At 45.6% G+C, this 24,250-nt stretch overlaps 1 protein-coding gene across 1 annotated transcript in view; it reads right to left on the bottom strand.

Annotated features, from left to right (window-relative positions):
* Window positions 1-24,250, bottom strand: part of EYA2 (EYA transcriptional coactivator and phosphatase 2) — a 253,660-nt gene that overhangs the window by 187,653 nt on the left and 41,757 nt on the right. The window lies entirely within an intron of this gene.

Genomic DNA, 24,250 nt, shown 5'->3' with positions numbered 1-24,250 from the left:
GCCACAACTGGAGAAGGCCATATGCCGCAACGCATAGCCCGAGAGGTGCAGCTGAGACACAGCCCAAAGAGAAAAGAAATTCTAAAAATAAATATTAGAATATCTTCATCCTATCCAAATCCTTAGTTGGGTCTCCATGAAGCACTGACTCCTATGAAACTGAAAAACAGTAATGCTCAGGCAGTGAGTCCTGTCTAGGAACCAGGCACTGTTTTAAGGGCCTTTTCAGATTTGACCTCATGTTATCTTCCTAAACCGGGTTCCCTGGTGGCTCAGATGGTAACGAGTCTGCCTGCAATGTGGGAGGCCCGGGTTCCATCCCTGGGTTGGGATGCTCCTCTGGAGAAGGAAATGGCAACCCACTCCAGTAGTCTTGCCTGGAGAATCTCATGGAGGAAGGAGCCTGGCAGGCTACAGTCCATGGGGTCGTAAAGAGTCAGACACGGCTGAGTGACTTCACTTTTCTTTCTTTCTATCTTCCCAATAGCCCCCATGAGATTGGCAGAACTTAGATCCCATTTTACAGATAAGGAAAGCAAGGACAGGAAGTTGAAGTCACTTGTCTAGAATCAACTACAAGTAGCAGAGAAGGATTTAAAGCCAGGATGTCTGATTCTGAAAGCTCTACTCGACTGCCATCTGCCACGCTGGCAGCAGATGTCTCAAAATTAATCTTCCCTAATGATGGATCTCTTTTAGTTACACCGTTACGCTCAAACTGAATGGGCCATGCCGTGATTCATGAGTTTTTTAAAATGTTTTTCTTCTTGTGTTGAGGTTAGCTCAATTTTATGCAATTTCATAGACTGAGGGTTTTTTTTTTCCTCCTTTTTTGGTAAGATGATTTTGCAGTGAGGGCTGTAAGTTTTTTTTTTTTAATGAAAAATCTGAATCATACGCAAAAGCAGACAAAATAGTAAAATGAATCGCTGTGTACCATTCAGATTCAGCCGTTTTCAAGATCTCACCACACGTGTCTCTTCTAAGCTTCTTTTTTTCTCTCTTCGGTAAAGTGTTTTTAAAAAATTCTTGAAGTCTCCTCTCTCCACAGAACATCATTTAAAAATCTGAACACTTAAAAAAAAAACTTTTTATTTTGTAATGGGGTATAGCGGATTAACAATGTTGCAATAGTTTCAGGTCAACAGCAAGGGGACTCAGCCATACACATACATGTATCCATTCTCCCCCAGACCGCCTTCCCATACAGGCCGCTGCTTAACATTGAGCAGAGGTCCCTGTGTTACATATACAGTAGGATCTTGTTGGTTATCTGTTTAAAATATAACAATTTGTACAAGTCCACCCCAAACTCCCTAACTATCGCTTCCTCCCCATCCTTTCACCCGGCAACGATTAAGTTCCTTCTCTCAGTCTGAGTCTGTCTCTGTTTTGTAAGTTCATTCGTATCATAAAAATCTGAACACTTTCTATGATCACGCCTGACAGAAGTCACAGCACTTCCTGGTGCCGTCTTGAACACTGTTCATCTTCAAATCTTGTCTCCACATGCCCTTAACTGGTTTATAAGATACCTGTTTATAAGGTCTAAACAAAGACCACACATCACATTTGCCTAGTCTATCTCTTACATTTATTTAAACTAGAATAGCCTCCCCCTTCCTTTCTTTTTTTTAACAGAATATTGACATGTTGGCGAAGTAGGTGAGTTGTCTTGTAGACCATCTCATGTTCTGGAATTATCTGTTTGCTTCCTCATGGTGTTGTTAATTATTTCTCTTTCTACTTCATTTCCCATGATTTCACTTTAAAATGAGATTAGGCTCGGATTAATCAGGTGGGGGAGCAAGGCTTCCGAGCAGTGCTGAGTTCTTCCCATCGCCTCGCATCAGGGGGGCATGGTGTCCAGGTGTCCCCCTACCCTTCCAGAGATGCTCAGACGGGAGAGTGAGACCAGGTGGAAACACCTGCTTCGTCCAGTGTGAAGCTCCCCCACACCTTTCCTCTAATGTTTTCATCCACTCATGCTCATGGCCCGAATCAATGATTTCATTAGGGGTTTGGAAGTTTTTAAAAATGTATTTTGAATGAGGAGAGTTATCTGAGAGTACTGCAATCATATGAATACATCTGTGCAGCGTCTACGTGCTGCCAAACCGCTGCCACAAATCTTTCTTCACTGCCCTCTCCCAATCAGCCTGTGAGCGGGGCCAAGCCAACAGGAGGCCAGAACAGTGGGCTGACTTGAGCAGGGCCCCCTCGGGGGCCTGGGAGTCTGGGTTCAAATCCCAGCTCTGCCACTTACCAGGGGTATGGGATCTTGCTTGACTTCTCAGACTCAACTTTCTCACCTGTCAAATGGGGATAAATGGCACCACCAGAGCTAGTGTGAGGCTGACTTACTGCTTGTACAGATCGTAGAATGGAACAGGACACAAACTCCTCTTTTTTCCACCCTTCCAGATAAAGAAATCGAGAGGCCAACAAGCTGAATACATGTCCTCAGATCCCAGAGCTGACTGGGTGCTGAACAGAACCTCTTTCCACTGCATGATACTGTGTCAGTGGAACGCTTTTTCACATTTTGAAAATAACTGCAAATAATTAGGAAAAACCACCTTTGGCCATAAAGACTTAAGAGTAACACCTAAACGGCTTAATATAACACCAGATCCAAGGTCCCGCATGATGTGGGTGCTAAGCACCCCTCCGATCTCGTCTCCTAGGAGTGAGACAGGCCGGGCCTGGGACCTTTGGCTGCACTGCTTGCACCTGGACAAACACTTCCTCTGGGCAACGGAAGACAAAGAAACTACAGGGACTAAAAGTAACTGCAGTAACCGCGTGCATGCGCAGCTGGGACAGATCATGAACAGCAAGATACAAAGAGACCAAACAGCCAACTGCCACTTCTTAGGTGCCGGGACCCCGCACACAGCACCACCAACGGGGTGGGCAGGCCATCCAAGCCACACCTCTGGCCCGACCCCTGGACCCACCCCTACCTCCACCCCACTTAAGGGACCTACTCCCCCAGGGAGCGAGCAAGGGCACCTGCTAGTACGTATTTCCCCTCCCTCATGCAGCATAAGTCCCAGGAAAGCCCTGCCTGAATTTCTCATCTGGCCTCTTAACAACTCCTGTTGATTGAAGAGTCCAAGAACCTGGCTCAGTAACAGAAGGTCTGTCTTTTCCTCAAATGCAGGGACACTATTTTGCTTCACTCAAACCATCTCATGCCCTTGCACTGGTTCCTTCCGCCACACATTCTCTTTCCCAGAGCTCTCCCTGACTTCAGGTGCTGTCTCAAAGGTCGCCTCCTCAGAGACGCCTTCCCTGATCAGAGTATCAAACCCCTCTCCCCCTCACGCCAACCTCTCCCCACGTTCTATCCCCGGGCCTGCTGTCTTTCCAAGTCGGATCAGGATCTTAACACACGTTGCGTGTTTACTGATTCACTGTCGGACGTGCTTTGTCTTGTTCAGGCAGCATCCTTAGCACGCAGTCTGCATGCGTGTTCAGTCGCTCAGTGTCTGACTTTGCGACCCCAAGGACTGTATCCTGCTAAGCTCCTCTGTCCGTGGGATTTTCCAGGCAAGAATACTGGAGTGGGTTGCCGTTTCCTCCTCCAGGGGATCTTCCCGACTCAGGGATCAAACCCGCATCTCCTGCATTGCAGGTGAATTTCTTACCACTGAGCCACCGGGGAAGCCCTAGCATCGCGTATAGTCACTGAAATTGGCACTACACAGACAGTGGATATTGAATATTGAATACCTCCCTCTACCCATCATCCAACCCCAACAACCACTCATGGCCAGTCTAGCTTTCTTTTCATCCATCTCCTTCCTCTTTCATAGTACTTGGAAGCAAATCCCAGCCAAAATATACTTTCACCCTACAGCCTCACAGCATTATGCACAAGAATCCAGTATGCCCATTTATCAATAGCTTTTTTATATTTTTTGTTTTACAAAATAAAAACAAATTGCTTATGATTTGTTGAGTTGATTATGAGTTGATTAAAGCAACATATAATGGAAAAAGATGAGGTCCTCCATAGTTTCACTTGTCTGTACTAACCATCCTTCACAGTTTGAAGTAAGCCGTGGTAGAGTTTGTTAAGTGATCCCCAGAATTCTTCCTTTTTCCCCTTCTTTTACAATCAAGGAATCTGTGATTCCAGGCACGGCATACAGGCACCAGAATGAATATCCCAGCTTTCCTTGTGGTGAGGCTGTGGTTAAGTGACTAAACTATGGTCAGGATGGAATCAAAAGTGATGCATGTGACACTTTAAAGGTCCTTTAAAAAGTGGGGTGAACCTCCCCTTTTCTCCCATGCTTACTTGCTAGGCTTTGATGTGATAGAGTGTCATCTTGGACCACAAGGAAAAGGGCAGCATTTTAAGGATGACATAGCAAGATGAAAGGAGTCTGGTTCTCTGATGACCTTACAAAAAAACAATATATTTATCTTATATAAAAATATAGACGCATTTATCTATATCAGCTCAGATTTTTACATAAAAGACAGACAAACTTCTAGGATATTTATGCCTCCATGATTTCAGTTCTCTGTTACACAGAACCAAATTTATGTCTGTCTGTGTGGTATGCTATGCTCAGTCGTGTCCAACTCTGCGATCCCATGGACTGCATGCTCCTCTGTCCAAGGAATTTCCCAGGCAAGAATACTGGAGCGGGTTGCCATTTCCTACACAAAAGGATCTTCCTGACCCAGGGATTGAACCTGTGTCTCTGGTGTCTGCTGAACTGGCAGTCAGATTCTTTACCACTAGCACCACCTGGGAAGCCTGTCTGCCTGTCTACACCTATTTATTATGTATCTCCTACCAGATTTCTTTCAATGCGTTTATGTATGCATGTGTATGTGTATATGTGTAGCAACTTGTATTATGTGGAATCCCAACATACACAAAAATACCCAGACTCAGCTTATGAGCCTCCCTCTGCCCAGCACCCAGCCTCAAAAACCAACTCATGGCCAATCTAGCTTTCTTTTCATCCATCTCCTTCCTCTTTCATACTACCTGGAAGCAAACCCCAGCCAACATATACTTTCATCTGGAAAAATTTCATCTGTAAATATTATCTGTAAGCGAATCTCTGAAAAAACCCACAATCTTTTTTCAAAAACACAGACATAATACTATTATGCCTAGAAAATTCCTTAATATTACTAAAGCAGATTTTAATTTATTTTAACCAAAAATACTATGTAAATAATATACCGTGGGCAATTTTCAACATCACTACGCGCAGCATGCACATAGAACCACCTAATTTTTAATATGGAATGCCCAGTTATTCCATAGAAATTATGTACAAAAGGTTATTTGGTCATTCCCCAATCTACGGACTCTCATGTCCATTTCATTTTTTTTTTCCATTTTAATAAATGAAGCAATGGACCTTTACTGATCTCAGGATTTCTCAGCTTGTGCACTTTTAAGATTTTGGGCTGGATGACTCTTTTCTGAGTGGAGTTGGCCTATGGATTGTAGGCTCTTTCACAGCAACCCTGGTCCTCATCCTTACTTGATAATAGCAGCACTTCCCTCTCCAAGTCGTAACAACTAGAGCTGTCTCCAGGCACTGCCAAACGTGCCCTGGGGCCCTGATCACGAACCATGACTCTAAACACTTACATATACACTTAAGCAAGTAGACAGCCCTCATTTCCACAGTGGAGGCCAGCGGAGAAATGGAAACAGGAGTTTGCAAAATGGTGGCCACTCGAGAAAAATATCAGTTCCTACTCACGCTGGATTGTAGTTACTACCGTCAGGATCCGATGGAAGAACACGAGATACATTTTATAAAACGGGTGCAGGGAGGGAAACGCCATCCTGATTCACAGTCCTGTTTTCTCCCAGTGGTTGGATTAGGTTTCAGGGACAGGTGTGACCCTCTGCATCCTTTTTTTCCTTACATGTAATAAGAAGTTTTATTATAATGGTGTTTGTACACAAAAGAGGAAAGGACTTCCAAATCTGACATGGATCCTAAACCCAACAGCTTGAAGCACACCCCCTCTGCTGAGATTTACCCCTGGCAAGATTTAATATGCAGCCAGAAGCTGCTGAGGAAAAATCAAAGGGCCAAAGGGTGCCTCATGGGGCTGAAATAAGTCAGTGAGTGGAAGTCATTCAGTCGTGTCCAACTCTTTGCAATCCCATGGACTATACAGTCCATGGAATTCTCCAGGCCGGAATACTGGAGTGGGTAGCCTTTCCCTTCTCCAGGGGATCTTCCAATTCAGGGATCGAACCCAGGTCTCCTGCACTGCAGGTGGATTCTTTACCAGCTGAGCCACCAGGGAAGCCCAAGAATACTGGAGTCTGTAGCCTATCTTTCTCCAGGGGATCTTCCCGACCCAGGAATCGAACTGGGGTTGCCTGTTTTGCAGGTGGATTCTTAACCAGCTGAGCCACCAGGGAAGGCTGAAATAAACCAAGGAAGTGACTAAAGCAGGTTCAAGGCTCTGGAGTTAGGCTGGTCCAGCTGGTGATTCTTTAGCTCACAGCAGCACCAAAGAATCCTCAGGATCTACAATTCCTGGGATGGTTAAAACACAGCTATAGCAAAAACAATCCTAAAGGAAACCAACCCTAAATATTCATTGGAAGGACTGATGCTGAAGCTGAAGTTCCAATAAGAAGCTGAAGCTCCAATACAAAGTTGAAGCTCCAATACTTTGGCCTCCTTGTGCGATGACCTGATTCATTGGAAAAGACCCTGATGCTGAGAAAGATTGAGGGCAGGAGGAGAAGAGGAAGAGGGAGGAAGAGATGGTTGGATGGCATCACCGACTCGATGGACATGAGTTTGAGCAAGTTCTGGGAGTTGGTGATGGACAGGGAAGCCTGGCATGCTGCAGTCCATGGGGTTGCAGAGAGTTGGACACAATGACTGAACAACAACAGCAAAAACAAACTAAAAATAATTTTTAAAATACCCAGTTAAAAAAAAACAAAGAAAAAATGAATACAAAGAAAGATAAGAGAAGCCTTAAGGGGCATTAAAAAGAATAGTTTTGTAGATATTCACAAGGGTTTAAGTCACTTACTCATTCAATAAATGCTGTGAGCACCTACTATGGTACAGATCGAAGTCCCAGGAGTCTACTTGGGGCAGGGGCAAGATAGACGGCACCCCTGACTCCCAGAATCAACATCCTGGTAGATTTTACTCTGGAGCATGGGATTCACTCTTACTAGTAAAATCCAGCTAGCAGTTCCTGTTAGCTAAAGATAGACAGGACAGAGGGACATCTAAGCCAAATCTTCACTCTGAGAAAGAGCTCATTGTATACCATGCACTATGTTAGTTGCTTTCCATACACTGGCTCATGTAATCCTCAAAATAAATAAGATGAATAATATTGTACCCCCCTGCCCCCACCCCGGCCATCGTTTTGCAGAAGAGGAAACTGAAGACCAGAAAGATTAATCAGCCTGCACAAAGAGCCAACCAGGTGACTGGCACTAAAACATCTTTCATTCTTTCTGTTTTTTTCCTGGCCGTGCCCAGTAACATGCGGGATCTTAGCTTTCCAACCAAGGATCGGACCCGTGCCTCCTGCATTGGGAACGTGGAGTCTTAACCACTGGCCCACCAGGGAGGTCCAGTGAAGCATTTTTTAGAGCAGAGGTTCTCAGTGGGGAGGGGGTGATTTTGTCCGGCAGGGGCCACTTGGCAATGCCTGGACACATTTTTCATTGTCACAACCGCGGGAGGGTACTACTGGGATCTAGTGGTAGAGGTCAGGGAGGCTGTTAAATATCCTACAAGGCACAGGACGCCCCCACAACAAAGAATCAAATGTCCCAAGTGCCAAGGAGAAACTCTGTTTTAGAACAATGCCATTCTGCGGGGAAAAAGAAACTTTGCAAATGAACACATTAGAAAAACGGAGAGGCAAAAATGAAAGGTGGTTAAAACAGCCCAAAAACCTGAGAGTGAATTCTGGCTTTACCTGTACAACCTGGATAAGAGAGATGCTGAGAGGATGAAGTGAGATAAAGCGCTGCGAAGAAGGCCTGGCATGCAGTAAGCGGCAGGTAAATATTTGCTCACTCCACACAGGGCACCTCACAGGAAACTATAGATGAATTCGTCATTGCAATTCATGAGACGTCTGGCAACGGCAGCCCAGGTGGGTCAAGAATGTTAAGGACTGAGACACACCCACTAGGTCAGCATATTTCTTGGCCTCTCCCGTGGGCAGAAGATGCCACAGGCCACAGGTCCAAGCAACACAGCTTCGGATGACCTATCCAAAGGAGGAAGAAGTGGGAAAGGTGCATTCAGCCCTTCATTTTCTCTCAGAGGACCATCTATAGCAGCATCGTCCAGCATACATGGCCTTATGTCTCATCAGTCAGAACTGGCTCATGGTAAAGGGGCTTAGTCTAGTCATCCTTTATCCCTTTGGCCCGAGCACAAGGCCAACAAGACTGGGGGTCTGTTGGTCCAGAAGAGGAGCAATGGCTACTGGCTGAGCTATCCACACAGGCTGTCCTGGAGGAATCCAATACACCAGCCAAGCCAAACTTCTCGACATGTGGAATAACTAGGAGGTGTGGCTGCCCCTCCAAGTGCCAGCTGACATTCAGTAATGCAGCCTCACCCTGCACCAGACAAATGCTGGCCACTTCAGGGGACCCTCTCACTCTCTCCCATCAGGTCCCTCACCACTCTACCCTCTAGCAACACTGGTATTTCACCCGTTGTCCCTTAAAAGCAGCAAGCGCCTTGCTACCTCGGGTTCTATGCACAGCTATTACCTCTGCCCTGGATGCTCGCCCCACCCACCTCCACCTTTAGAATTTTTGCATGAATGTCACAATGTCACTGCCACCAGGAAGCCTTCCCTGACCACCACCACCCACCCTTACTAGATTAGTTTTCACTGAACCGTGCACTTTTTGATCATGGCGTTTATTCTCATTGTAATGAACAATTAGCTGAAAATTTAGTTGTTTGATGCTTCCCTTTCCTGTTATGTCCTACATAGCAGCCGTGAGCCATGTGTGACTCTTTAGCACTTGAAATGTGGCTATGTCAAACACACCCTGATCTCTATGACTTAATACCAAAAAAATGTAAAACAGTGCATCAATAATTGTAAAAGTATTGCTTATATTGAAATGATACTAATTTTTTACATACAGTTGCTGTTCAGTCAGTCACTCATGTCCAACTCTTTGTGACCCCATGGACTGCAGCACACCAGGCTCCCTTGTCCTTCACCATCTCCTAGAGCCTGCCCAAACTCTTGTCCACTGAATTGATGATGCCATCCAACCACCTCATCCTCTGTAGTCCCCTTCTCCTCCTGCCCTCAATCTTTCCCAGCATCAAAGTCTTTTCCAATGAGTCGGCTCTTTGCATCAGGTGCCCAAAGTACTGGAACTTCAGCATCAGTCCTTCCAATGAATATTGGGGGTTGATTTCCTTTGGGATTGACTCGTTTGATTGTTTTTTGATACATTAGGTAAAATAAAAACATACTATTAATTTCACTTATTTTTTATCTTTTAATTTGGCTACTAGGGAACTTCAAATTACACATGTGGTTTGTGTTTTTCACTCAACCTACATTTCTTTTGGATGGTGCAGCTTGAGACCTAATAAGTTCCATGAGAATAGAGACCATAACTAGATTGTTCCTTATTTATCCCAAGTGCTTAGGACAGAGCCTGGCACAGAATATGTGCTGAATAAATATCTGCTGAATAAACAGATGAGTGAATAAATGAGTGAACAAATTTAAGAGACTGTAAGAGGTTGCCAGGTTCATATCCTGGTTGTCAAGAAGAGCTTGTATATTGCATTTTAAAGTTCTCCAAATGTTTACCAGGTGCTATATCCATGAAATTACAGTTCGTTCATCTGCCTTGTCTTGGATAACACGGGTGCCAGCTTTCAGCCGGTTCCCCTGCTTCTTTAGCTAACTTCACAGCCCAAGAAAGACAAGGCTTGAGAGAAACGTCCACAGCAGCCTGGCAGCCAGAGTCTCCCACAAAAGCCAAGAGATGGCTTGGGGCGTCTGTCAACCTTGACCGGACAAACACGTTCCAGAAAGGGCCACTTGAACTTTCAGGGGACGGCACGGGGGACAGGAGCCAAGGCGGGCAAGGCTGTGCCAACCGCAGGGAAGCCAAGAGGCCACGACCAAGTGTCTGAGAGGCTGAACGAGCCTGGGCCTGAACCAGCGAGGTGGGGTCACCTGTCTCCGTCCTACGCCAAGGAAAACAGTTCTCTGAGATGAGACAGGAAGGAGGCGGCTGACCAGGTCAGACTCGGGAGCGGCCCAGGCCACGTGGCCCCTGGGGGCTGTGAGTCTGTAGCGCTCTCTGAGGCTGCCCCTTCCCGAGTCCCTCCTGGGCCTGACGCTCTAATTTAGGTCCACTGTTGGGTGGAGAGAAGGGATTAAGGGTTTGAGGGGGCAGAAGAGAAATAAACCTTGGTGTCTTGGCTTCTCTTAAACCGGGCTTTATGTGCTTAGGAGTGAGCTGGCTACAATGAGCTTGAACCCCGACCCTGGCCTTGGGGCTTGTGTTCCTGTTTGCCGTTGCACTGACAGCTCACACTTGGAAAGGGGTCACTGCCGCAGGCCAGACTCAGCTCTAAGTCCTCAACAGTGACGGCCTAAATGAGAGCTAACGCGGGTCCCACGTGTCAGCAACCCAGAGGGGCAGCCGCAGAGGTGGGATCTGAGCCCTGGCAGTTGGAGCTGCCATTCTGTTCTCTAGTTATGCAGGTTTGAACCCCAGCTCTACTGTTGATTTGCTCTATCACTTTGCAATAGCACCAACAGCTATTTAGCGATCTCTCACCAAGCTCTAGCCAGTCACTGCTATATATGCATTACTCCCTGAATGTATCGCTAGTTGAATCCTCCTGACAGCCCTCAGCTGTTGGTTCCCATGGACCCTCTGCTGATGCTGGCACTGCACCGCCTGGCTGGGATCCCAGCTGTGCAACTTGATCATAGCTGTGCCCTTATCCTCTTGGGGCCTCAGTTTCTTCATCTATAAAATGGGAATGACTAATAATAGCACCTACCAATGGGTTGTTATGAGGGTAGTAAATGAGCTAATACTTGAAAGTGTTTAGCAGAGTGTCTGGCAAAGAGGAAGTGTTCAAAGAAGGGCCCTAGTTCCGTCATGCATGTGATACCTGGGCCACAGGAAAGGTGACAAGTTGGGGTCAAGGCTCCTGAGGGAAGGCTGGGAGGCAGAATCTCAAACTCAACCTTCCAACCTTCCAGTCCCTCCACTCCCCTGGCACTTCTTGGGGGTACATGCATCTTTTCGACAACTACCCGCAGGCCCTCCGCACCCTGGACACCCCTTGGGTTTCATCTTCGCTTCTTGATGGCCCAGCCCAGCAGCCCCCGGGGGCGCCTCCCAGCCTCCATGGCCCACCTCCCTGAATCCCTTCTCCATGTTCCTCGGGTAAGATTTTAACATAAATCTGACCTTGTCGTGCCCCTACTAAAACCTCTTTAATGACTCCCCACTGCCCTCGGGCTCAGTTCCAGACTTTCACAGGGACGAAAAACAGTGGCTTTCAAAATCTTGGAGACGCACAGTAAGAAACACATTTTTCAATGCCGGGCAGGGTACGCCTTTATAAAACTTGAAATAAAAGTCTCGAGAAACCACACTGACCTCATGGGCAACACACATGAATATTTTCTATTCTATTCTTTGTCTCCCCCTGCCCAGGGCCAGCTGTGACCCACTAAACTGATTTCACGACCCACCGAGGCATTCAGACTTGCAGCCTGAACAACGCTGGTTTCAGAAAGAACTCTCAGGCCCAGGTCCTGGCAGCCCTTCAGGCTCATCCTTCCTCACCCTCTCCTGGCAGCCCAAACTCTGGTCAGGCTGAACCCCCGGCATCATATGCCCTCTTGCCACTGGGTCTTTGAACATGCTGTTCCCTCTTCTCGATTGTTCATCTGGCTTAGCCAAAGGCCACCTCCTTAGAGAAGCTGCCTGCCCACCCCATGAATGTTGTCTCACCATCACCTGTGACCCACCTTCAGACTCTCCTGAACCTTAGAACCACCTTGAGTGTTTTTTTTTTTTTTAAACTAATGCCCAGTCCTGACTTCACATCAACTGAATCAGGCATTTCTGTGGGGTAAAGACTGAATACTAGGATTCTAAAAAATTCCCCAGTGAGTATGGAGAACCCTTGGGTGTAGAGGTCACCTTGTTTTATTTTCTCCAAAGCACTTAGGATGACCTGAACTAGTAGCTTATGTATTTGCTTATTTACTTGCTTGTCTGGGATTAAATGAAGCAAGGGAAAAGAGTCTCAGATTTCTTTATGTTCCTCTCCCTTCCCTGGGGGCCGAGGAGGAGCCTGCACTTGTGTTGCTGGCCTAATCTTAAAGTAAGAAACATGATGGAGATGAGAAATCAGCTCTGAGGGCACCTCCACAACACCTCCTAGGATGCAGATTTTCTTTCCAGTAGCTGCCAAAAAGATCAACTTATTTAAAACTACAACATATGCCCCAAATCTAGCGGGCTGTGGGGGTCCCTCAGCTCAGATGTTTGGATGGTGATCAGAGGAGGCCTGAGAGCAAGGGTTGGCAAATGTTTTCTCTAAAGGGCCAGAGGGTAAACCTTTTAGTCTGTGTGGGTCACATCATCTCTGCTGCAACTGGTCAACTCTACCACTGTAGTTGGAAAGCAGCTCCATGTCAATGAATGGGTGTGGCTGTGTCTCAATAAAACTTTATTCACAAAAACAGGCTGTGGGTTGGATCTGGTCCTTGAGACACTGTTTGCCCATCTCTGCACCAGAGCATAGGGCTTAAGAGCTAGACCACTGGAGCCCAGGGTGGGACCTTGGACAAGTCATTTGACCTCTCTGTGCCTCAATTCTCTTTATGGGAATCATAAAGGGATCGAGTCCATAGGGTGGTTGGGAGCATTAAATAAATGAATACAAAGTGCTCCAGGCAGTACCTGACACTCAGTAAACACATCAGTAAATCTTAGCTACTATCTGAAGCGGAAGGTCCTGAGATTGAATCCCAGCGACTTCTCTTACTAGGTTTGTCCCTGGGGTTGAGGAGACTCTCAACCTTCATTTCCTCAGCTGTAAAATGGGGTAATAATAGTGTCCATCTCCAGCGTTGCTGTGATATGAAACGAGTGTATACACGCCAAGTACTTTGCCGAGTGCATAGTAAGTGCTCAACAGTCAAAGTCAATGGTAGTAGCACTTGCCAGAATGATACCCATAGAAACATCTAACAAATCGGAGCAAACCGTGGGCATATTACAACCTTGGCTATGCGTGCAGGCTGCTGACCTGGCCTGTATCTGGTAGGTGAGGCCAGAGGGGCCCTTTTAAATGTTGTTTTCTTACAATCCTTTCCACACAACTCCTTCCTGAGGTTTCAGAGGCAAAGAAAAACACAGGGCAGGCGGTTCCACATGCTCTGGCACCATCCCTCTGCTGGTGCTCCTGCTGACTTCAATGGGATGGGATGCTTGGAGACTTTCAGAAAGGAGACACCCCTGATGGCAGCCGGCTTCTGGGTTCAGTAAGTGGACAGTTGGGGAGGGAGGGTAAGAGAGTCTTCATTCTCTGACAGGTTTATATGCCAAAGTGGGGGCAGCTGAAGGGAGATGTGTGTATGCGTGCACACACGCACATGTGTGCGTGTATGCACACGCATGTGTCTTGGGCGTGCAAGTAGCAGAGTGCTGCAGGAGGGAGAAGGCTCTGTCAGGGGGAGGCAGTGAAGTTCTGCAGAGGTGCAGCACCTCCCTGGGACCAGCTAAAGCAGCGATGGGGGCCGTTCTGCCTCCAGGAGGACTTGGGCAACGTCTGGACATTTTTGGTCATCACAGCTGGGGAAGAAGTGCTACTGGTATCCGGTGGGTAGCAGCCAGGGATGCTACTAAACATCCTGTGATGCCCAGGACAGTTCTCCACAACAAAGAATTATCCAGCTCAAAATGTGGATAAAGCCAAGACTGAGAATCTCTGAGCTAAGGAAGAGGATTTTACTGTATACAGTGATGGATGCAAATGCAGTTAGAAAGGTCTTTAGAATCTAAAATATAGCACAAACAAACCTATCTATGAAACAGAAACGACTCACAGGCACAGAGAACAGGCTTGTGGGTGCCAAGGTGGACGGCGTGGGGAACGGATGGGCTGGGAATTTGGGGTTGGTAGATGCAAACTGTTACTTATAGAATGGATAAACAACATGGCCCCATTGTCTTGCTGTTCAGTCGCTCAGTTGTGTTTGACTGTATAGCACAGGTCCAATATCCTGGGATAAACCATAATGGGAAAGAATATAAAAAAGAATGTACACACACATATATAACTGAGTCACTTTGTTGTACAACAGAAATTAACATTGCATTGTAAATCAACCCTGCTGTTTACTCACTAAGTCATGTCCTATTCTTTTGCGACACCATGGACTACAGACCGCCAGGCTCCTCTTTCCATGGGATCTCCCAGGCAAGAATACTGGAATGCGTTGCCATTTCCTTCTCCAGGGGATCTTCCTGACCCAGGGATTGAACCCAAGTCTTCTGCATTGGCAGGCGATTCTTTACCACTGAGTCACCAGGGAAGGCTTGTAAATCAACTATAGTTCATTTAAAAAAGGTCTTTGTGACTCAACTGGATCCATTTTCACGTATTTACTCATTCAACACTTATTTCCTAAGCATCTACTATGTATTGGCTGTCAAGGAATAAATGGGTTTTCTCATGGGAATGCTTTTTTCCCCCCTTTTCATACTGTTCATGGGGTTCTCGAGGCAAGAATGCTGAAGTGGTTTTCCATTCCCTTCTCCAGTGGACCATGTTTTATCAGAACTCTCCAACTTTTGTATGCAAGTCAAGAAGCAACAATTAGAACTGCACATGGAACAACAGAATGGTTCAAAATTAGGAAAGGAGTACGTCAAGGCTATATATTGTCACCCTGCAATGCCAGGCTGGAAGAATTACAAACTGGAATCAAGATTGCTGGGAGAAATAACAATAACCTCAGATATGTAGATGACACTACTCTAACGGCAGAGAGCAAAGAGGAATTAAAGAGCCTCTTGAAGAAGGTAAAAGAGGAGAGTGAAAAAGCTGGTTTAAAACTCAACATTTAGAAAACTAAGATCCTGGCATCTGGTCCATCACTTCATGGCAAATAGATGGGCAACAAATGGAAACAGTGACAGACTTTATTTTCTTGGGCTCCAAAATAACTGTGGATGGTGACTGCAGCCATGAAATTTAAAGATGCTAGCTCCTTGGAAGAAAAGCTATGACAAACCTAGACAGTGTATTAAAAAGGAGAGACAAAAATAAATAAATAAATAAAAAGGAGAGACATTACTTTGTCAACAAAGGTCTGTCTAGTCGAAGCTATGGTTTTTCCAGTAGTCATGTATGGATGTGAGAGTTGGACCATAAAGAAGGCTCAGCACTGAAGAATTGATGCTTTTGAACTACGGCACTGGAGCAGACTCTTAAGAGTCCCTTGGACTGCAAGGAGATCCAACCAGTCCATCCTAAAGGAAATCAACCCTGAATATTCATTGGAAGGACTGATGCTGAAGCTGAAGCTCCTATAGCCTGGCCACCTGATGCAAGGTGCCGACTCACTGGAAAAGACCCTGATGCTGGGTAAGATTGAAGGCAGGAGGAGAAGTGGATGACAGAGGATGAGATGGTTGGATGGCATCATTGGACATGAGTTTGGGCAAACTCCGGGAGAGAGTGAAGCACAGGGAAGCCTGGTGTGCTGCAGTTCCTGTCACAAAGAATCAGACATGACTGAGCAACTGAACAAGCATAGGAATGTTATCTTTTATTCCTGTAATGTTACTACCTTCACATAAACCATCAGTGGAAAACTGTATGTTCATGGTTTTCTCATAATGATAGAAAACATGGGCTCAGATTCACCAAATATCATGAAGTTTTATTGCAACCAGGCATGTTTTGGCTCCCAGCTTAACTCATCTCCTAAACAATGATTGGAAGTTGGCTAGAAATGAAGTTGGCTTGGCTGCACACTTGCATTTTCCTCTTCTGGGGACAGGAGAGCCCATGGAGAATGCTGGGCAAAGAAACAATTTTGGAAACCCTACCCAGGCAGCATCTTGGTGGGTGGCATGAGGGAGGTGTAGGGGCAGGTAGGCAGACTGGTTTTGTTTACAAAAGTTCTAGCTGAGGCAAAAAACACCAAAGTCACAACTAAGGGTGTGATGATGAGAATAAAATGTTAGGGTGGATCCAGAGCTATTTCTGAGCCACTTGGACAAGTGTTTAGCGACGGATGCAACTGGATACAAGAAGGGAGGGATTGAGACAAGGCCAGTGAGAATTTGGAGTTTTCAGTATGAACCACGAGTGGATAGTGGAGTTCACAGCCAACAGGAGGAAATTTGGTAGGAGAGAGCAGGGAATCTGGTTTGGGACACGCTACAAATCGAGGTGCTTATGCATTTTATTCCTAATAGATCCTTAGAAAACTCAGTGTATCACTTTCATGTATTAAGTCTTGAGAGCATTACACTGTCAAAACAGTACCAAGCCATGTGTTTACAATCATCAAGGTAGCACCTGTTGAGTGCTGGCTCTATACTGAGCCAGGCTGTAACTGCTTAATCAAGTCTTTGAGTTCTTAAGGCAGAGATACTTACATGGTTACCAAAATACAGCTTTTCTTTCTTCTAAACAGATCTAGACTATTTCCAAGCCTCCCTTGCCATTATTGTGGTTGTTGTTGTTTAGACGCTAGGTCATGTCCACCTCTCTGTGACCCCCATGGACTCTAGTCCACCAGGCTCCTTTGTCCATGGGGTTTTCCAGGAAAGAATACTGGAGTGGGTTTTCATTTCCTTCTCCAGAGAATCTTCCTGACCCAGAGATCAAACCTATATCCACTTGCACTGACAGGTGGATTCTTTCCTGCTGAGCCATCAGGGAAGCCCCTGCACTTAGATGCAGCCAATGACTGAGCTCTGGCTGATAAACCATGAGCAGAAATGTTGAGTGTAATGTGTAGGCCTGGCTGGTAAAGTCTAACACTTGATCATTCCCTCTCCTTCTTTATCCATCTGCTGATTGGACTAGCCTCTGAGGCACTAACGGAGGCTGAGCTCCACAACAGAAGGAGCCCGGGTCCCCAGTGGACCACAGGCAGGATACCAGTCTACCAGGAACACTGTCACTGGTCCTTAAGTGGGCCAGAAATTCGTTGTGACTGTGTTAAGTCCGCAGACTATATGATTTATTTGTTACAGCAGCTAGCATTACCTAGATCAATACAGACAATCTATTGCCTGAAATTTTATATAGCCATTGAAAATAAGAGTGGTATCAACTGCCTTAGAGGCAATTCCATGAATATCAACGACCAAAAAAAAAAAATGCTAAGCATGTATATCATATTATTTAAAAATAATCAGCAATTCCTCCGTTTCTTGTCAACCCCCAAAATTGAAAAAAAATAAAAAAACCCAAGTAAACCCAAAGCTAAATCCGTGTGTTTAGGAACACAAGAATATAAAGAAAAATGTGGAAGACTACAAAGTCAGGGATTGGCGAACTGTGGTCTGGAGGCCAAATCTGGTGTGCAAATACAGTCTTACTGAAATACAGCCATGCCCCTTGATTTACATCTCTCTATGCTTGTTTTCATGCTACGCTGATGACAGGGTTGACTAGTTGCAGTGAAGACTGTGTAAATATTTATTATCTGGACCTTGACAGAAAGTTTGCTGATCCTTGTACTAGTTAGCGAACACAGGAAGGAAAGAGATTATGCTGTATCTGCCAATGAACCAACAGATAGTGTCTGATATGGAAAACGTGTCCACCATATAAAAGCAGAAGGCAGGAAGTTGCGGTGCGCAAAGTCCAATCCCATTTTCGTAAAAAAGAAAACTATATGACTTTATATGATGGCTTGCACACACATTAAAACATATCTGCAAGTGTACACACCCAGCAATTACAAGCGGTCCTGTTAAGAGGAAACCTGGGAACTTCCCACTTTTTTACTTTATATATTTCAGTGTCATTTCAACACTTGATGATGAGCCTGTTAATTACTTCTGCAATTAAAAATAAAACCAATACAAGAAAAAAGTCATCAGAAACTTGAACCTCAAAGCGCATAAAGGTTGTTGGTGAAGCAGAAATTGTGGTGGGGAGTTCTTATACCTCCTCAGACTCTCTAAATGCCAGGCTGGGGCTGGCTGGCACACAGCTGTTGTTCAGTTGCTAAGTTGTGTCTGACTCTTTGAGATCCCACTGCAGCACACCAGGCTCCCCTGTCCTTCACTATCTCCTGGAGTTTGCTCAAATTCATGTCCATTGAGTCGGTGATACTATCTAACCATCTCTCACAGTAGATGCTCATTAAAAGTATGCTTACTCAGGACTTTCCTGAAGGTCCCATAGTTAAGACTCTGTGCTTCCAATGCAGGGGGTGCAGGTTTGCTCCCTGGTCAGGCCACTAGATCCCACAGCCCACATGGCTTGGCCAAAACAAAACCAAACAAGCAAAAAGCCATGTGTACTGACAGCAGGAGCCAAGTGTGCAAGAAAATGAGTAACATAACAAAAGAATGAAAAGAGGAGAAAAGAAAAGAAAACCCCACCTCCTTCTGCTCACCCGGCAGCGCCTGGAAATCAACCCAAGACTAGGATGCGCTGACGTCTTGTTCTGACCTTTGGAATAACCAAAGGGATGGCACTGCTTCCTCCCACCCCAAAAGCAAGGCAAACAAGCAAACAAAAAACCTAGAATAAGTGGTCTGTTAAAAATGTTCGGCCCACAGACCACACCAGTTCAGCATCACACATGCCTCATTGTAAGAACTGTCATCAGAGCTTGTTTCCCTTTGGGTCAAGGTCAAGGGTGATGTGAACTACGGCTCTGCTCAAGGCTGAGCAGGAGACCTTGAGGAGGACGCGGTGGCTCTGGGTGCTTCCTGGTGTTTGAGGGACAACACATTTTAAGAGTCCTTCTGTCACTCAGCAGCTCAAGGAAGGAGCCTCTGCTTATGTTATTGCTGCTTTAACACAGGTCACTCATCAGCACAGTATTTCTGGAAAGAGGCAGCATAAAAATCATATTAATGTGTTCTCTCCAAGGGAGCTAGCTGCCTGGAGCCTGTTTGCTATGCAAATCTTTTGTCCATAAACCACAAGTTCAAAATGAGTTGGAATGTAGAGAGAAACACAGCTGTGTGGATTGTGAGGTTGTGCCTTTACCGTAAGCTCCTGAGTTTACTGATTTTATTTTTCGTAATTATTCTCCTCCCTCCCTCCCTTCGTTCCTTCCTCTCTCCTCCAAGTCTCCTTCCGGCCATCTCTCTCCTTCCCTCCTTCCACAAATATTTATTGAACTTCGACTATGTGCCAAGCATTGTTCTAGGGTTTGGAGATGGAACAGTCAACGAAACAAAGTTCCAGCCCTCCAGGAGTTGACATTCTAGTGGGAGAGACAAGACAGTCAAGGTGGGGGGGACACATAACCATTCCAGACAGGGTGACCAGGGGAGGCTTCTCGGAGGAGGTGACATTTGAACAGACACTTGTGGATTAACAAGCGATGTGAAGAGGAGATAGGAATGAGCAACTGGGCAGAGCAGCACATGCAAAGGCCCTGAGGTGGAAATGAGCCAGGTGTGTCTGAAAAACAGAATTTACCAGAGCAGCTGGGAAGTGGTGAGGGAGAGTAATGGCGACAGGAGAACATGCCCAAGAAGTAGCCAGGGGCCAGATCACACCAGGGTCCTGACTGTCTTGGTGAGGCTGAGTATACTCAGAATTCACTGGAAGGTTCTGAACAAGCAAGACACGATCTGTCCTAATAGCAGCTTCTTTATTCCAACTTATTGATGTAACCCAAGCTTACCTCTTAAAGGAACTTTGGAAGCCATAGAAAAGAAAAAGATAGGAAAAATGCCACCTGTGATGCCACCTGTGATCTTAGCATCTATAACCACACGGTTCTCAACCAGGATGGTCGCGCTCCCCATGGGAGACTTGGCAATAACTAGAGACACTTTTGGTTGTTACGACTGGGAGGTGGTTGTGGTGGTTGCCCTAGTGGATAGAGGCCAGGGATGCTATGAAACATCCTACAATGCATGGGACCGTCCCCACCACAATCACGTGTCACTACGTCCAAGGCTGAGAAGTCCTGTTCCAAGCCAATGTTTTGGGACATTTCCCCTGCGCCTAAATCCATTTGCTCTTATATTCAATTATTTTTAATATAGTTGAGCTCCTTCTATGTTGCTGCTGCTCTTTCTACCAAACATGAAAACATAACTATTCCCCAAGATCTTTTTCTTTTTAACAAACACTACCTGTGACAGTACCAAATTCCCTAGGATCAGATGTCATAAACTGGGTCAGCCTAGTGTGGAGGTTACGGACATGGCCTGTGGGGCTCTCCTACCAGCTGGGTGAGCTTGGGGAGTTACTGAGCCCTGGGACCTCAGTTTTTCCATCTGTAACATGAGCTTAAGGTGAAACCTGTCCCAGAGGATCATCACAAAGATGAAATGAATTAGTATATGTAAAGCGTCAAACAGTGGCACATTACTAAGTTGCAGAGAAACATTAAGCTATTAAGATTACTCAACTATCTCTCTTTCGCATCTTCCAAGCTTTTTTGTTTTGTTTTGTTTTAATTTCTACTTTTTGGCCACACCATGTGGCATGTGGGATGTTAGTTCCCTGACCAGGGATCGAACCCATGCCTCCTGCCTTGGAGCACGGCATCTCAACCACTGGACCGCCAGAAAAGTTTCCCCAAGTTGTAATATTAGAAATAATGGTAACACTTTATTTAATGTGAAAACGTTTCAAAAAATAGAGTCCCAGGACTTCAAACATCAGCTCTCTTAGAGTAGGATGATACCTGAAAATTGAACTACATGAATTGTACAAAACTGCAATAGGACGAAATGGAAACCCAGATGAAGTTCCATTTTCTGTGTGTTTAGATACAGCGTGACTCGTTTACCCTCACTCCTCTGGGGAAATGCTTTGGGTTCTGCATCTCCAACTAACTAGGGGTGTAACTTCTTCTACACATGTCTTTGGATTCCCTGCTTCTATGCCGGTGGGGCTGACCTGGAGTGACGGTCTTAGAGAGTGACTGCGGACACCGCGGGCCCCAAGGGATCAGCAGGCTGGACTGGCAGGACTCAGCCACACACTGTGTGGAAGATGAGCTCCAGGCAGCAGCTTGGGGCAGGGGGCAGGACGGTGTGTGACTCTTGGGGAGCTGTCAGGAAGTGGTGAATATTACTACAACCTCATCTGAACTTCTGGGCAACTCTTAGCTTCCATTCTGCAGATGCAGCACTAAGGGGTGCAGAGATTGAGACCCTTGCCCAAAGCCACACGGTAATTAAGTGATGCAGTCAAGGCTGCAATCAAAGCAATTTGCTTCGGGACTTGCCTGGTGGTCCAGTGATGAATAATCTGCCCTCCAAAGCAGGGGACACAGGTTCGATCCCTGGTCAGGGAACTAAGATTCCACCTGCTGTGGGGCACCTAAGCCCACACACCCCAACTACTGAGCCCACGTGCTCTGCAGCCCAAGCGTTCACAACTAGAGAAGCCCATGCACTGCAAGGAAGACCTGGGGCATCCAAAAAAGGCAACTTGTTCCACCCTTTACCTCTGTCCCACACACTGACAAATGCACACAAGTCTTAAAATAGGTATCGACTTAACACTTGAACAAAAGTATCAACCGTCCAAACCAATCTTAGCAGTCTGTTCCTTCAGTAAATATTTACAGCCTTCCCTGGGGGCTCAGTGGATAAGAATTCTCCTGCCAATGCAGGAGACATGACTTCGATCCCTGATCCAGGAAGATCCCACATGCTGTGGAGCAACTAAGCCTGTGTGCCCCAACGCTTGTGTATCTCCCTACAGCAGGGAGATACCACGGCTGCAGCTGGCAGCCTAGAGCCTGTGCTCCACGGCAAGAGAAGCCACTGCAACGAGAAGCCCATGCGCCGTAACTAGAGAGTCGTTTTCACTCACCGCAACTAGAGAAGAGCCTGTGCAGCAATGAAGACCCAGCACAAGCGAAAATAAGCAGATATTTACTGAGCATCTACTATGTGCTTCAGAGGATGTGGGGATGGAGATACCTCTACCATCCAGCTGTACATGCAGCCTGAAGATTAAGCCCCCAAAATGGAAAATAAAATCAAGAGGCAGAAAGCCCCTGGAGTCCTGGTTGCCTCACCTGAACCCGGAACCAGCTATACCTGAAAGCAGATCTAACTCTGAACTCTCAGTTCCTCGACCCTGTGAAGTCCTGACTTTACTCGCTAAGTCAGTCTTAACTGGGTTTTCTGTCACATGTAACTTGTCTTGACTATGAGAGTAGATTTGGTCCAACTTATACTTGGGACAGTTTCTAAAGCGTTAAACCCATTCTACTCCTCCCATTTCACCCTTTATTTCAGATTTTTCCATAAAAAGAAACTGGTCATCTATGTTTTTGGTAATGCCTTGTGGAATGCATTATAGTACATTTCCAAACTAAACCCTTAACCCCTTAAAAACAGAGTCTCAAATGCCGACTGCAATTTAAAACCCTGTCTTTGAGATAACTAATACGGTAATGTGCTGTTTATCAAATAGGTCAGGTTTGTCTTTTGGCTAGCACTATGCCTCTTTATCCTATTTAAAGTTATAGTCATATGAGTTACTTTGGCCAAAGAAATGTTAAAGGAAATGATGAGTGACCCTTCTGGACAGAGGCTTAGAGAACTAGTGTATGATGTTCTATAGCTTCAGAGTCACCAGAAACCCAGGAGGGACGCAGAACAAAACCAGCAAATAACTGTTGATTTATAGTCACTCAGATTTGAGGCCTATTTATTACTACAGCAGAGTCAAGCCTATTTTGACTGATACTAATAGAAAATATGAGCATGTACTGCATGCAGTAAGAGTCAGTATTGCTTACTGAAACTTTTATTTATATAAGTACCTTGTGTATTCATGCTGAAGCTGAAGCTCCAATACTTTGGCCACCTGATTCAAAGAGCTGACTCATTGGAAAAGACCCTGATGCTGGAAAAGATTAAAGGCAGGAGGAGAAGGGGGCAACAGAGGATGAGATGCTTGGATGGCATCATCAACTCAATGGACAAGAGTTTGAGCAAGCTCTGGGAGACAGTGGAGGACAAGGAAGCCTGGCGTGCTGCAGTCCATGGGGTCACAAAAAGTCAGACACGACTTAAGCGACTGAACAAAATTCTGTGTGGTGGTGGTGCTGGTGGGGGGTAGTGTGGTTTTTCTTTCTTATGTCATTACAAGATCATAATAAATACATTTCTTACTGAGAAGCATGGTCAAAAGTGTTTAGAGGTAATAGTATGGAACTTTGGAAAAAACTTAGGGTCCAGAAAAGAAGATCTAAAATATTTGGAGGACTAGACAGAAGAATTGAAGGGAAAGGTCTAAGAAGTTAAGTTCATTTATTTTAAAATATTTTTACTGTACCCTCATGTGGGACCTGAGTCATGGGACCTTAATTCCCTGACCAAAGATTGAACTCGCACCCCCTGTGTTAGAAGATGGAGTCTTAACCTCTGCACCACTGGGGAAGTCCCATAACAACTTAAGTTTAGAGGAGTTGGTTTCAATACTCTTCACGTACATGAAAAGAAATGGTGTTTTCCAGCTCTTCTCCATCTCTCTAGAGCAGGGGTCAGCAAACATTTTCTGTGAAGGGCTAGATATTAAATATTTCAGGCTTTGGAGGTCCAGAGGTCTCTGTCACAACTACTTAACACTGCCTGTATAGGGCGAAGGCAGTCACAGACCATACAGAAGTGAGTGGGCATGACTGTGTGTTCCAATAAAACTTTACTGACAAAATAGTTATCTGGCCAGATTTGGCCTATGGGCTGCAGCTTGCTGGCCCCTGTTCCAGGGGATCAAACAAAGAGGTAGAAACAGGTTGAAATGGAAGGACTTATATTTGAGATCCACAGAAGAACTAAAGATGAGTTTCTATTAGAAGAACAAGAACCCCATCATCTACATTAGGATTCAGTAAGCTTCTACCCCTGGGCCAAATTCTAGCTGCCTTCTGTTTTCATAAAGTTTTGTTAGTTTAGGTGTTGTCTATGATTGCTATCATGTGATGGCAGTTAAAGCTGAATAGTTGCAAAAGAGACCATTGGACCGCAAAGCCCAAA

The sequence above is a fragment of the Cervus elaphus genome, chromosome 23, assembly GCF_910594005.1.
Source record: "Cervus elaphus chromosome 23, mCerEla1.1, whole genome shotgun sequence".
Taxonomy (NCBI): domain Eukaryota; kingdom Metazoa; phylum Chordata; class Mammalia; order Artiodactyla; family Cervidae; genus Cervus; species Cervus elaphus.
Note: the sequence above shows the minus strand (reverse complement) of the source record. Positions and strands in the feature narration are given on the sequence as shown.